Source organism: Clarias gariepinus, chromosome 6 (assembly GCF_024256425.1).
Source record: "Clarias gariepinus isolate MV-2021 ecotype Netherlands chromosome 6, CGAR_prim_01v2, whole genome shotgun sequence".
Classification (NCBI taxonomy): Eukaryota; Metazoa; Chordata; class Actinopteri; order Siluriformes; family Clariidae; genus Clarias; species Clarias gariepinus.
Window position 1 is genome coordinate 18,498,433 of NC_071105.1, and position 14,803 is coordinate 18,513,235.

Sequence of the window (14,803 nt, forward strand, 5' to 3'; positions counted from 1 at the left end):
AACACTTAAGTTTTAGATCCAAACTCACCAAAACACCTTACCAGCTCATTTGTTGAATGTGTAATTCCTTATGATATAAATAAAAACCTTGGCTGTATTAGTGTTGTACTGTATTAGTGCAGCCCTAATGTGTATTTGTTTGCTGAAACATCAGAGGGTAATACTGTAATGGTATATGATAGATAGATAGATAGATAGATAGATAGATAAATTTTGCCGTGTCAAGGAAAAAATTAGGAATTAGGAAAAAATAAAGTAAAAAAAGAAAACAATTAGGAAAAAATAAAGCCTTCCATATAACTTTATTTCTCATTTGAGCACTTACTTGCTAAAATGTCAAATAAAACCTCCACCTGTTTCTAATAAAAGAAAAGCTCGTACTTGTGTAAATAATGAGCCAGAGATATCTTTCAAAAGACACGACCTCAGGCAATGAGTTTCCTGTGTGTGTAAACCTGTTTTATTTGCTTTAGACAAAACACATGCAATTCAACTAGTATAACCTGTAAGAGACAGTCTGGGATTAAAAAAAAAAAAACAAGGACCTAAAAAAAAAACAGGAAAAAAACAGAAAATAATTTCACTGCTTCCGGTTAATGAAATCAGGAACGAACAAGTGTTATCTGTCTTTCTGTTATTTCTTTATACTAATATTAGTTTGTTAACCGTTTTATTTTATTTTTTTTTAAATAAAGAAAGCAAGAAAGCAAGAAAACACACTTACCTATAATCTTTTCTTGAAGCGGAGTCAATCCAAATCGCCCACCGCATCGTGTGTTCTGTTAAACTCTCGGATTTAAATGGCACGCACGAGGACAGCGAGGAGCTCGCGCGACAGACGTTGCCAACAGGTGCATGACGCTCGAGCGCCGCTGACTCAGGAAGCCTCTTAAACTGCGCCTTGATTGGACAGTGGCTTTAGGAGCGGGAAATTATTGATGGCGTTAAGCACGTCGCAAATGTTTTTTTGTTTTTTGTTTTTTTGAGGATTTTTGAAGCTTTCAAAATATAGCTTTCGTCCTATAGTCGATATATTTCCCCAAACGTTTAAACACATTTCCAGAAGCTTTTCAATTTGTCAAAACTCACACATCACAAAATCAAAAACATAAAAAAACATAAAAAAAACATAACTTTGTCAAAACTCCACAAATGTTATTCGAAATTAAACGTCACTCACAAACCATGTTCCCTCTTCTGTGTACTGATTCCTTCCATCAAAACAATACACACAGCTATTATGTGCTTATGTCTTACAGAGAGTTCTATGATTACAGCTCTACATGTGAAGTACACAACACTACAACATGAGAAACACAACAAGAAAATCAGTGAACACATTTAAAAGGGTAATAAAATATTTGTTACTGCAGTACAAAGCATTCAGCTGAACTGACAAAAGAAATAACAAAATGCAATGAAATAGATCACTCTGCATCCTGCCTCTGATCCTGGTCACGGCCGAGGCATCCACATCAGCTGCAATGTTCTCCCTGGCCAAGCAGAAATATGCCTGGCATGGTGGATCCATCCCTGGCATTCATCTGTATGGATGGCATCACTATTGCCTACAGAAGGTACAGTGGATTGTTGGTGAACCAGTCATGGACCAAAGGAGCCTGGTGGGAGATTATATAATGGATGTTAAGCAAAAGGGGAGTGTTATAGAGGCTAAGATGTACACTGGACAGGCTGATCAATTTCTGCAATATTTACATTTTATTCCAGCATTTATATTTTTAAATATTTTCCAAAACCATGTGGATTATGGTGGTATCGTGCTCTATAAATTTCCGTCCTCTGACACCTCCTGCTGACTGTCCTACCTGTCTGTAAAAAGTATAAACATACATTTACTGTATACCCATATGTTAACCTAAGACAAAACATTACACTATAGGGTACATTCCTGTGAGCGCTGTATATATTAACAGAAATTACTGTAGCATGTACTGTAAAACTTTTCAATTGGTTACTTTCCTAGTCTCTTCTGTAAAGGCCCAGATAAGTGAGGCTATACTGTGAAGCAGCTCAAATGTGACTGGAAGCCCAGCTTTAAGTCAATATTGGGCAATGATTTATTACATGGTCCACCACAGTTGCACATATTTTATTGGAAATACTGGTCTGCATTTAACTTCCTTTTCTTCCTCTTCAGCCTTGTCATCCTAAATAGATTCCAGAGCCTGCTAGGCTCATATCACTTGTCTGGTTCCTCTCTATTCTGGCTGCTCCACTTTTTTGCCTAACACCATTATGTCAGTTGAGGTCTCTTTTATACTCTGACACATGACTGAAGTGTTCTTCTAATTGAGTTTGCTCATGTGCAGCTAATTGGTAATCAGATGTTGCAGTTTGAAGACCAGTGATTCTAGGTGAACACAAGTGTGCTAAATGATGTATACTCAGCAAAAAAAGAAACGTCCTCTGACTTTCAACTGTTTTTACTTTCAGTTAACTTAATGTGTAAATATTTGTATAAACACTAAAAGAGTCAACACCATAAGACATAAACTAAAAATGTTTCACAATGTGTCCCTGAATGAAGGGAGGTTCAAAATCAAAAGTACCAGTCAGTATCTGGTGTGGCCACCAGCTGCTTGAAGTACTGCAGTGCATCTCCTCCTCATGACTGCCTATTGTGGACAGTCTGAGCACTGATGGAGGGATTGTGTGACTCGGGCAGTTGTTGTGGCCATCCTGTACCTGTCACGCAGGTGTGATATTCGGATGTACAGATCCTGTGCAGGTGTTGCTACACGTGGTCTTCCACTGCGAGGATGATCAGCTGTCCTTCCTGTCTCTCTGTTGCGCTGTCTTAGGCGTCTCACAGTGCGGACATGGCAATTTATTGCCCTAGCCACATCAGCAGTCCTCATGCCTCCCTGCAGCATGCCTAATGCACGTTCACGCAGATGAGCAGGGACCCTGAGCATACTGTAGACGGTAGACAAGTCTCTTTAGTGTCCTGCGTTTTTAGAACTGTGACCTTAAATGCCTACTTTCTGTAAGCTGTTAAGGTCTTAATGACCATTCCACAGGTGCATGTTAATTAATTGATTATGGTTAATTGAATGGAATGTTTTTTGCATGAAAAAACATTGTTTAAACCCTTTACAATGAAGATCTGTAAAGTTATTTGGATTTTTACAACATTATTGTTAAAATACACTGTCCTGAAAAAAGGTTTCTTAGAGTTTAGCAGTTTGGATTTATTTTGTTGATACATAAGCTTCCAGTTTTCAGAATGGTGTGCATAATTTTTGTGTGTATACAGTAGGAAAAGACTAAGTGATTAGGCTGGGAGTTATTGCTGGCACAAACAGCAACTGGGGAAATTCAAGTCTATCTTTTATTATGATTTTTTATTAGCGTTTCTAGTAGAATATAAAGAGCCTTGATTTAGATTGGGTAAAACACTGTGTGCATTTTTTCAAAACACTTTATCTGACACACCTTCCTGGTCCAAATTAACTATACTGTACAGACATACAATAACATTTAATTTAGGCAAAATGAGTACTCTTTACCACAGGATAGGTTTGAGGACTGTATACTCAACTCAGCACTGACTATGTTGTTTATATCCCACATATAAATTGTTGCTTGTAAGAAAATTTCTGAGAACATATATTTTTTTAAACAAATATTTAAATCAATGCCCATATTTGACTGGTCCTATATAGTTTTTATTACTGTATTCATTTGGATAGATTATGTTTTTTTTATTGAATTACCATTCAATAAGGTAGATAAAGAAATTGCACAAGCTTCAAGTGGAGGTTAGAAAAAGAAAAAAAAATCAAAGCATTACTGAAGAAAGTGATGAAGTTTAATATAAGGTTATATTCCTTTTTATTTGATTTACTTCTCATCTCCATTGCTTCCCATGTTCTGAAATAATTGATAAGGTCACCTGGTACGTTATCTTACCTTAGCACTGGCATATAAAGGAGTTTGGACAGGGTTTGATCAGTTTAAATTAAGATCTTAGCAATACCTGTCAAAAATGTCCACTACCTGGGAAAAAAGTCCAAATCAACCTTTTCAGTTTGCATTGCTTGAACCAGTCAAATCGTAGCATTTTAATCTCTCAGTTACACTGGACTGGGACAACCTGCACAGATGTCTACAGCCTTTTACAATGGGTTATGTGACTGAGAATAGAATTCACAAATCACAAAAAAATTCATGATTAAAATTAATTATCATACAAAATTGTCAATAAATTGATTCTAAATTACAACAAATAAAGATCAGATATTTTGTAGGATTCTCTTGATACTTTACCTCAAACAGCTTATAAAACATGTCTTACCGGTGAAAGCATTTGAGATTTTTTGCATGAGAGAACAATCTCTTGTACTGTATCTTTGCATGTTTAGACTATGGGTTAGGGTGCCTAGATGGCATACTTTTCTGATAAAAACTAACTAACTAACTATATAAAAAAGAAATCGCTTCCAGATTTCAAAAGAAATCGCTTCCATTTACAAACGACTTGGCAAAATGTGTTATATGTTTTGGGCATAATTCTTAAAAAAGTTAGATGGCATCATTGTGCTATGGCTCTGCTTCAGCTGACCCAAAGTACAAACCCTAATAAAAAAATATATATATATGGGAATATGGGAATGGCTCACTAAGAATTTTGATCAGAGTGTGGAATGACTTAAGCAAAAGACTAACTGCTGAAATTAATTACAAAAGGTTCTGTTATAAAATGTTAGTCAAGGAGTGTAAAAACTTTCTTGACCCTACCCCAACAGCTCCAAAATAACTGCAAAATATATATATATATATATATATTTTGTATTTTTTGCATATATATATATATATATATATATTTTTTTTTTTTATTATTATTATTATTATTACCTAAAATTGTTTACTGCTATGTTATGTTAAAGGCATTATTATTATTATATCATTGTTGTTATTGTTGTTTTATTATTTAAAAGACTTTTTATTTAGGGCAGGCAGCACAGTGGTTGTGTAGTGGTCTCTCACCTCCAGGGTCGGGGGTTTGATTCCCACCTCAGTGTTGCTTTTGTGCCCTGCAATGGATCTCAAATACCTTGTGCCCAAAGTCCCCCTAGTATAGAGATTGCTGAATAAGTGACTTTAGGATAACAAAAATATATTATATTATATTATATTATATTATATTATATTATATTATATTATATTATATTATGCCTTCGGTGATGCTCAACCTATCGTCTAATATGGCTTAGCTCTTTTGATGGTCGTACATATTTTTCAAAGGCAGACACAATTTCCCACTTTTTTTCACTAGAGGGCACCAATGTATGTGATATACTGCTGCCTAAGAGACTAAATTTTGACAAAATTTTTCCTCTGGTTGCTCATGGTACTGTAGGTGGAAAAAATCTATTTATAAGTCACGACTATCACTTGACATGGAGTCGACATTATTTACAGTGTTGACATATCATGTGAATTAGTATGGCTCTAACTGATAGTATGTGAGTAGCTAGCAAATGAAGTATACGTATATGTGAATGCACTATGACTCGGCCTAAATCACAGTTCCCAATGGGTTTCCCAGCTTTGCACAGAACTAGCTCAGCTGATCTGAAAGCTCTAGAACAAAACGTAGTGTCCTCTTTAGAATAAATATAGCTGGTTAGGATCACATGTGGAACATTGCGGCACGGTTCTTTAGAGGCAGCGTGTGCTAGACCTCCACCTGTCTGTCAGATAGAGAGGGGATTCATATTTGGGTCATAGAGCTGTGGGAGAGAGCACACACAAACACACCATGCACAATATGGTTTTTAAGAATTTCACTGCCCTGTTTGTGGCTTTCTTTTGTGTTAATCATTTGGATGAAGATGAAACGTTCAAGTTCCTGAAGGAAGAGCATGAGGATGGCATTACCATTGCACTGATGCTGACAGTTGTTGATATGAAAAATAATCAGCTGTGCATGATATACTGTATGTAATGATAACAATTCTGATGATGATAAAGATGAAAGTTGAGATGTTCTGCTTCTAGATACAGTATTCAAAACGTCTCAATGTAGCTTTCATGAGTTTTTAATCAGCAATCATGGCATCCTGTGATTTGTCTTATAGTTCCAGGTGTGTTACTGTGCTTTTCAACTAACTTGGATGGTGTTGGCCTAAAACTCATGTATAAGTAGGTCAGCATGCATACATGACCTAGCTCAGCTTTGTGTTAAAGTGGGACCTCTCTCATCTTTTGTTGTCTCACAAAAAGGCTGTACATTTCATTTCTCATTTGTCCACTCTCATTTTGAGCCAGAGGGAGAACTAAGCTGCCCTACATTATTTAGCTGATATTTATGCATATAATTTCCATTTAGAAGTCAGCAACGTGTACAAGAGGAATGATCTACAAAATGCATTATACAGCACTTTTACAGGCCAATCCACTACGCATGCATCTTTTTCATACAAAAGGGATATTTGGCTTGTTTGGATCTTCAAAATCTGAATTCTACAAGTAAATAACATGACTTTTATTATTAATCCTGGTCTTGCTTCTGTCAGCAATCTAATGAACACAAAAGAGGTTTTTATTTGTTAAATTTATATATATATATATATATATATATATATATATATATATATATATATATATATATATAATATTAAATATACATAAATATTTAATTATCAGTGGATAGAAATAAAAATTCTACAATTTCCTCAATCTTTCTATATTTTTCTCCATTAACTCTTAATTAGCATAAAATTTGCTTCAGTTAGCTGGTAAAAAAAAATAAAGAAAATAATCAGCCTGATATTTAGTACTGGGACAAGACTAATAATGAGTGTAAATATTTGTACAATAATTATGGCACAATTATGAAGTACTGTATATGGCTAAATGTTAACTGTTTTTTATGTTTATGATTGAAACATTTTATCATAATATAGGGAAATGAGTACAATGCTACTTTTGTGTGTGACTGAAGGTATTTCGGTGTGTTTTCTTCTCTAATGTCACCTCCTACCTGAACCTCTCTTCTGTCTCCCTCCTGCTGTTTCTACTGTCCTGCATCCAACCCTTTCCCAATGAGCAGCTTGCAGTGAATAATCTTCTCAGTAGTCAAACTTGCATGGAAGCAACGTCTTGTTGTGACTTGTGTCCTGCAATATTTTTAATGATATTTAAAAGCTCAAAGGTAAGGTACACCAAATATGTCATTTCCTCCCAGCCCATTCCAAAGCAGTCCTCCATTCTACCCACTAAATATTTCTTCATATTTCACATTTCTTCTGATACATTCATCATGATCATAATCATAGCACTTTAGTCTATAGAAAATAATCATCTATTCAAAATGTAAATGTATGTTACCATGTTTTTGCTGCACTGTGAGATTCACTTTTTTCTGCAGTACAATTGTGCTGTTCTTACTTGCTCATGTGGGTCATCCTCACCTAATAACAGCACTAGCTATAGTAGGTTGGTGTATGGCTGAGTAGAGAAAGCTCTAGGGATGAATGAGTTTTACTTGGGGAGAGGGGAAGATGAATGATGTTTCAGTGAGATTTCAGGGATGTCACACACTAGGGGGTTGCCAGGGAAATATGTAAACTCTCACTTGATCTTTTGTATAACATTACTTATAATTGGAATGTGTTATCAATGATGATGCATGGTTAGTTAAGAGACATTTTCTTTTTAATGTATATTCTTTTCCTTTTTAAAGTGCAGTACTGTGCAAAAGCATTGAGCCACTCCAAATTTCTTCAAATTTAGCTTCCAGAGAGCCTTGTATTTTAGAGCCTTGTTTTGAGAAATAGTACTCCAGGTTTCTCCAGGTTGTAGCTGACCAGTTTCGGAGGAATGTTTTTCGTTTGTTAAACAACATAGTACCCTATGAATCACTTAAACAAAAAAATCTATTTTAAGGCATAAACCAGTGAGAAACTGGAGCAGATGATTTTTTTTTTTATTGAATCTACATAGTTCAGTTTCATTTAATATGAAGAAATGGGGGGGCTGTATAAGCTGTGCTTGTGTTCCATTTAGCTTACACAGACACCCTGCCTTCTAACTAAATCTATTGTCACATTCAGGGTTCCTATTTTTCTTTCCAGTGCCATGTATGTTTGAATATGCAAGGTAGGTAGAAACAATTAGTTAATGGAACATGAAGCGGACAGAATAAGTCCTCATCTAATCTCCTCTTAAAACTGCACCAGTTAATCCTGTGCTGGCCTGGTAAAAAAAAAAAAAAGCCAACTCAGTCATCAAATGAAATATAAAACACCATGTTGTGCCATTTTGGGATTTATCAAAGTATAAAAAGGTTCCCTGCTAAAGTGATGTCTAAGTGACCCAAAAATTTGTCAATATGCCATAATACGATTATTATTTGATGTTATATGAGCAGGATATTGCCTTCCTGAATCAAGAAGCTTCTAGTCTTTCTAGCTTCTAAAAATGGATTGTGATTTGTGATTATATATATATCTCTATGTATGAGAGAGAGAGTAACTGACCCTGGGAAGATTCAAGAACAGACATTGGTTTAAAACAGCAGCATCAGCAAATTCAGCCTAAGCCCAGCCTAGTAATGTAGTGTTTATCACAGAAACAAGCTGTGTGCAAAAAGATGCAGATGTTACATGTGATTTAAATTTTTTTTACATTGATTAATGTACAGTCAGCTATGAACATTTTTTAATCAAAATACATTTCCATATGAATGGTGTCTATTTGATTTTTTTCACATTCCACCCACAATTGCACTTCCAACAAATCAAAATGATTCATTAAAATAATTGGTTCAGGATTCAAATGAAAAGGTATTAAAAATAAGCATTGTGCATTGGGCATTATGCCTATTCAGGCCTTTCTGTAATACATAAATTAGATTAGGTGGCTTAGTGGTTAGCACTGTCACCTTGCACCCTCAGGGTCCGGTTTCTATTCCCGCGTCAGGTCTATGTGCATGGAGTTTGCATGTTCTTTCCTGTGCTTGGTTGGTTTCCTCAGGGTTCTGCCAGGGGTAGCTCAGTGGTTAAGGCATTGGACTACGGTTCGGAAGATCCCAGGTTCAAACCCCACAACCACCAAGTTGCCACTGTTGGGCCCTTGAGCAAGGCCCTTAACCCTCAACTGCTCAGATGTACAGTATAATGAGATAAAAATGTAAGTCGCTCTGGATAAGAGCGTCTGCCAAATGCCTAAATGTAAATGTACTCTGTCCCCGTCCCCCCAACCCGCCCCAGTTTAAATAGATGCAGATCAGGCTAACTGGCGTTCCCAAATTGCTGTAGCGCATGAGTGAGTGTGTGTGTGCCCTGCGATGGATTGGCACCCTGTCCAGGGTGTACCCTGCCCTGTGCCCCAAGTCTCATGGAATAAGCTCCAGGTCCCCTCTATACAGATTAAGCGGTATAGATGATGAGTGAGTGTATTTGTGAGAAAACAATATCTTAATAATTTGTTCACAACTAATGGTGAAGTATTCCATACAGATCATTAAACCTGCTTCAGAAGTAACAAGGTCAAGGGTTACTTACTGGAAATTTTACCTTTACTAAGATTTGCATACTGTGTGTGTGTGTGTGTGTGTGTGTGTGTGTGTGTGTGTGTGTGTGTGTGTGTGTGTGTGTGTGCGTGCGTGTGTGTGTGTGAGAGAGAGAGAGAGAGAGTATACAGTATAGAGTGAGATAGAGAAAGAGAGGCATCATAAGAGATGCTCAGCTGGGAATAAATAACACATTTTTCTGACATCTGCTTCTGCTGACATTTCTAGTTGGATTGAGAGTAGCAGGGAGAAAGTGATGGAAGGAGTGGCGATGCGTTCCAACCTCTTCTCAAATTGCACAGCTATAATTAGAGCCAGCACTTACACTCACACACACACAAACATGTGGTAAAAAATGTTTCTGTCAGACACACATTCATCATTACTTGACAGGTTTAAATGCCTAAAATATAAGCACTGCTATAAATTCTGAAAAAAAAATGACAGTGCATATTGTTAAGTTTTATTTTGGTTAAATGAAGATTTTCTCGCATTCTCTTTCTCTCACTCTCTATCTCTGTGAAATATGTGGATCTCACACTGAGAATAAACGTGTTCGACGAAGAAAAAGTGCAGCTTTGGAGGTGATAATTAATCAGATCTATGACAAGAAATGTATGATTTTTTTCCTTATCCTTTCAAAAAGGTGTTGTCTGTGTAATTTATAACTGTCTTTACACATGGGACTAGATTAAGTTTTTCCATGTACAGTAGCAGTGGTTTTAAACGGGCTGTATCACATCCTTTTTCTTTTTTTTTTTTTTTTCTTTGACCATTCAAAAGGGAGAAAAAAGGAGCATACTACGTACTTAAATAGGGAATACATATAGCTATTGTTAATGATCTTTGGTATCTTTTTGCAGTGCAGGCTCTTTACACTGTTGAGGTACAGTATATGGTATGCATGTGGGTTTGGAATCAGCTTTTAAACAATGAAATATTAAACAATGTACAGTATAAATACAACCTGTATTACTGACTGAGATGCTTCTAAAAGAATTTTCCCATTTGTTTTTGTTTCCCTATTCCTTTGGTTGAAATTTTATATGTCTACAGAGGAATATACACCAGAATAATGAATAAACTAGAATAGAGAGTGGTTAGGAATCTGGCATTCAGGGTCTTTAAAGGAAAAATTGGAAAATAATTTATAGAAAATTAAGTATTTTTTTAAAGAAGAAGAATGTTCGAATATTTACCTACATATTTTTGGAGTTCTTGTATTTAATATTAAACATAATTTAGGGTTAAATATGCTTTTTAATGTCCTTCCGTAGCACAACAAGAGTTTTTTTATGCGTTTATGACAACTACTTCAGTATCTTTTTAGCTCTGATCACTACACGCTTATCTGTACATAAGGTCACTCTTCATTCCCATGGTCAAAAGCATGATCAGATGGTGACACAATCTGCCAAAAACTGCCTCTCTGATAGCCATTTTGCTTTCCTTTTCTTTTGACTACGATTAAAATTTGCCCCAGCACATCTGTTTCTCAATTGGCTTCGGAATCTCTAGCACTGGCAGCCATGTGTCTCGGTGCCATCTGCTCATCAGATGGCACATCACATTGTAAAAAGCCGTTCATCTGGTTTTGACGTCCCTATTAATTTCTCTTTAATAGAGGTTGAGTATTTGTGTAAATCGGAGAGAATGGAGAGTGATACAGAGAGCATTTGCCAGTGTTTACCAAATATACATATACAGTACGTATTTTTATGCTGTTTTTATATATTTATATGCATATTCATACTGTACATTCGTACACACTAAGTGATCTATTTTGCCAAAGCACTACACATAACCTATGATAGCACCTCCTGTAACATCTTTAGGGTCATACTGTATGTTTTTGACTCTAAATAACAAGAGCTTCTCACACAGTTGCAGAACCACAGTTACCTTTGTATTGATTTTCATTTTTTGTGAGTGATTTATCTACAGTATGGCAGATTTTTCAGTACATTTGGCCCTAGTGGCTTCAAATAAGTTTGAAAACTCATACATTAAGGTTTTTTCGTTTATTTGCCCTTTATAAGCATTCATGATGCAAAAAAAAAATAGGGAGCATTCGATTTAGTGAGGTCTGTGAACTAGCTTGTTTTCTACTTTTTTTCTTGTGTCCTTCAGTTTGATGGTTAAGATTAAAGTATTGAAGGTTGAAACCATGGACAGGAGAAGTCTTATATTATTATCTCATTATTATAACCAAGTTATATCTGATAAGTGATCAGCTACTGTAGGTTTCTTTTGATTTAAGGATTTGCACACTGATTTATTGTAACATTGAGCAGTAGTGTGTTTTAAAAGCATGGTTGGGTAAATTTAGTGTCATTCTGCAAAAATATGGCATGTGGTAAGTTGAGATACTTTAACTAATTAATGATGTCAAGGCAGATCTCAAGAAGTGCTCTACTTTGACTCACCCTACATTCTGTGACCAATGTAATTTAAGGAGAAAGCTCAAGGGAAAACTCTCTCTCTCTCTCTCTCTCTCTCTCTCTCATACATACACACACACACAGTGAGTTTTAGTAGTAGTAGTACACTAAACAAAGTATGAGTAGCATTTCATAGCTGTGCATAGCTTGACTGAAGGAAGTAACCTTATTGTTAAACAGTGAGTGAATTTCAAATATGTCAGACAATTTCTTAAATCAATGTCTGAAACCATTTCTTCATTTCTTGTTTCTTATATTTTGGGAGTCTGCCATTTGTGTCCTAGTATGTACTACAACATACTATTTAACATAGTATACAAATTATATTCCCTAGGAAGGTATAGCATACAATATTTATGATGTTCAACATGACAAATCACTAGCTTGGATCCCTTTATTATGATGTCAAATGATTCTCATGAATTTTGCAGATCTTTTCGAAGTAGAAGCATCAATTCTCCATATCTAGTGACAGCGAGTCATATGTTTTTATGTGAAATGAATTAATACTCATTAACTGAACCCAAATCAATTGTTGCTAAAAATCCAAGTTCCAAGGTTTGCTTGATGTTTGATGATGAAATCTTCCACTTTTATGTTACAACAGCTATTGTTCTCATTTAACCATAATGAAATATACCAAACTGCTAAATAAATGAGCAGCAAATATGATCTTAAATAAATGAATTTATACAGAGGTCAATTTTTGATGACACATTTCCAGGTCTTGGGCAAGTGTACGTTAAACTTTGGGGTAAATGAGGTCTGAAAATAGTGACCAGTGACATTTTAGTGAAATTTTTTTAATGTAAAAAAAATTTGTTTGATATTTTCTCGATTATTGTACAAAAATCGCCATTTCAGAACTGTCAAATTACTGGACTGCATCAAGCAAAGAAAACAACTAAGGTGATTTGAATGTACTGGAGCTAGGATAAGAACTCTTTATCACATAATCAAAACCTGGAAGAATAAAACCTAAACAATAACAAAAAATAATAAACACAAAAAAACAAAGCTGTGTTTAATAGTAAAAATATGAGCATTTCCTTATACACATATTGTGAAGAGAACTCACGGGGGAAGGATTTTCTAATGGCTAGCTGTGTGGCCATTAGAAACCCACTTGTTAGTGAGACTAATCAGAAAAAAAGGCTCCAAGTTTAGAGCAATGGAAATGAGTAATGTTGATTGATAAGTCCAGACTGATCCTAATTCAGAGCAATGAGCACATCATGGTAATAAGATATGCCCATCATGAAGAGTGACAACGGTACAAGCCTCTGGATGCAGTATTATGATCTGGGGTTGTTTCAGTTGGTCAGGTTAAGTTTCAGGAAAGTTATGTAGCAATAAAATGCAGTCAGCTGATGACCTGAATGTACTGAATGATCAGTGTGTCACATCAATGGACTTTTCTTCCCTTATGGCACAGGCATATTCCAGTACTCAAATTGTGAGGATTGTTTTTGTGAGCATGAGGTATCGTTTTCACACATGATCTGGCCACCATATGTGTGCTGCAATCAAAGCTTATGGAGATTGAATAGAATCTTGGAGTGTCTGCCTCTTTTTTTGGCCAGGCAGTATATGTTGTTATCAACTGATTAACTGTTTACCTTGATTACTGATTAACATGGCCTTCTCAAGTTGTGTGTGTGCCAGGATTTTGTCCTGCCTTTATTGCTGCTTTGACTACAATTAACCCAAAATCATTTTATTCTGTTTGAGTTTACAGTAGCTCAGTAAAGAGTTGTATTTTTTTTTTTAACTAACATCTACTTTACACACATCTTTGTTGTATTATTTAGCTAATGCATAATCAGCATGACTTATCCCTCAGGGGTCAAAGTCTTAACTCTGTAATAGTCTCAGCTCTTTATGTATGAATTATGAAAATTATTGCAAATATAAGCATTTTTAGTATTTGTTGGCAGATTAATAGCACTTTGCTATCAATGACACATCAGTTATGCTAATTTTGATTTGAGAAAAGGTGTTGATTAAAATGAATGTAGTTTTCTCACAGAAGTTAATGAAGATGTCCAGTAGTTTGCTGTTTTGGTTGTTTCATATGTGTGTCTACTGTACATCTCCCTAATTTTAGCGAAAAACATCCCATGTGTCAGAAATAAGTAGTCCTATAAATGCAAACACATTTGTATGGAGACACCTTGCAGATCACACTATCCTGGAACAGAGAACAGCTGACTTTGTAAATAGCCAGTTGTTATCAATATTGTTGCTGGATCATACACTGTTTTGCATTTGATAAGAGGGTTTAATGTGTCCAGCTTTGCTCCAGCATCAGCGCTCCGGAGACTTATAGCTGTCATGTTCAGAAAGTATATTTACAGCTTTATGTGAATTAAATCTTGTGGTTAGTGGACAACTCACAAGAAAACTTTGGTTGAAAAAAAAAATTAGAATCAGAAACATAGTAAAAGTAAAAGATATGATGGGCTTTTAGCACTTCAGGCTAGAATGTAATAGTAGAAATCTAGTCTAGTCGCCCCTGTCCATGGTGCTGACCTAATCTCTCTTTCTCTCTCTCTCTTCTATGTGTGTCCCCTTTCACTCTCTCACCCTCCCCCACTCTTGCTCTCTCTTTCTCCCTCTTTCTCCGCCTTTCCCTTCTCTCTCTCTCTCTCTCTCTCTTTCCCCCAGGCCCTGAGTGAGGAGCGTTGCAGCATCACTGCTTGTTTTCAAGCCCCGTCTCCTCGCTGCAAACCTGAATGAACTGAGTGCTGATGAGAATCACTGGTTTATCCGCTTTCCGTTCGCTGGAGACAAGCCGACTCAGAGACGAAACGAGTTCTCT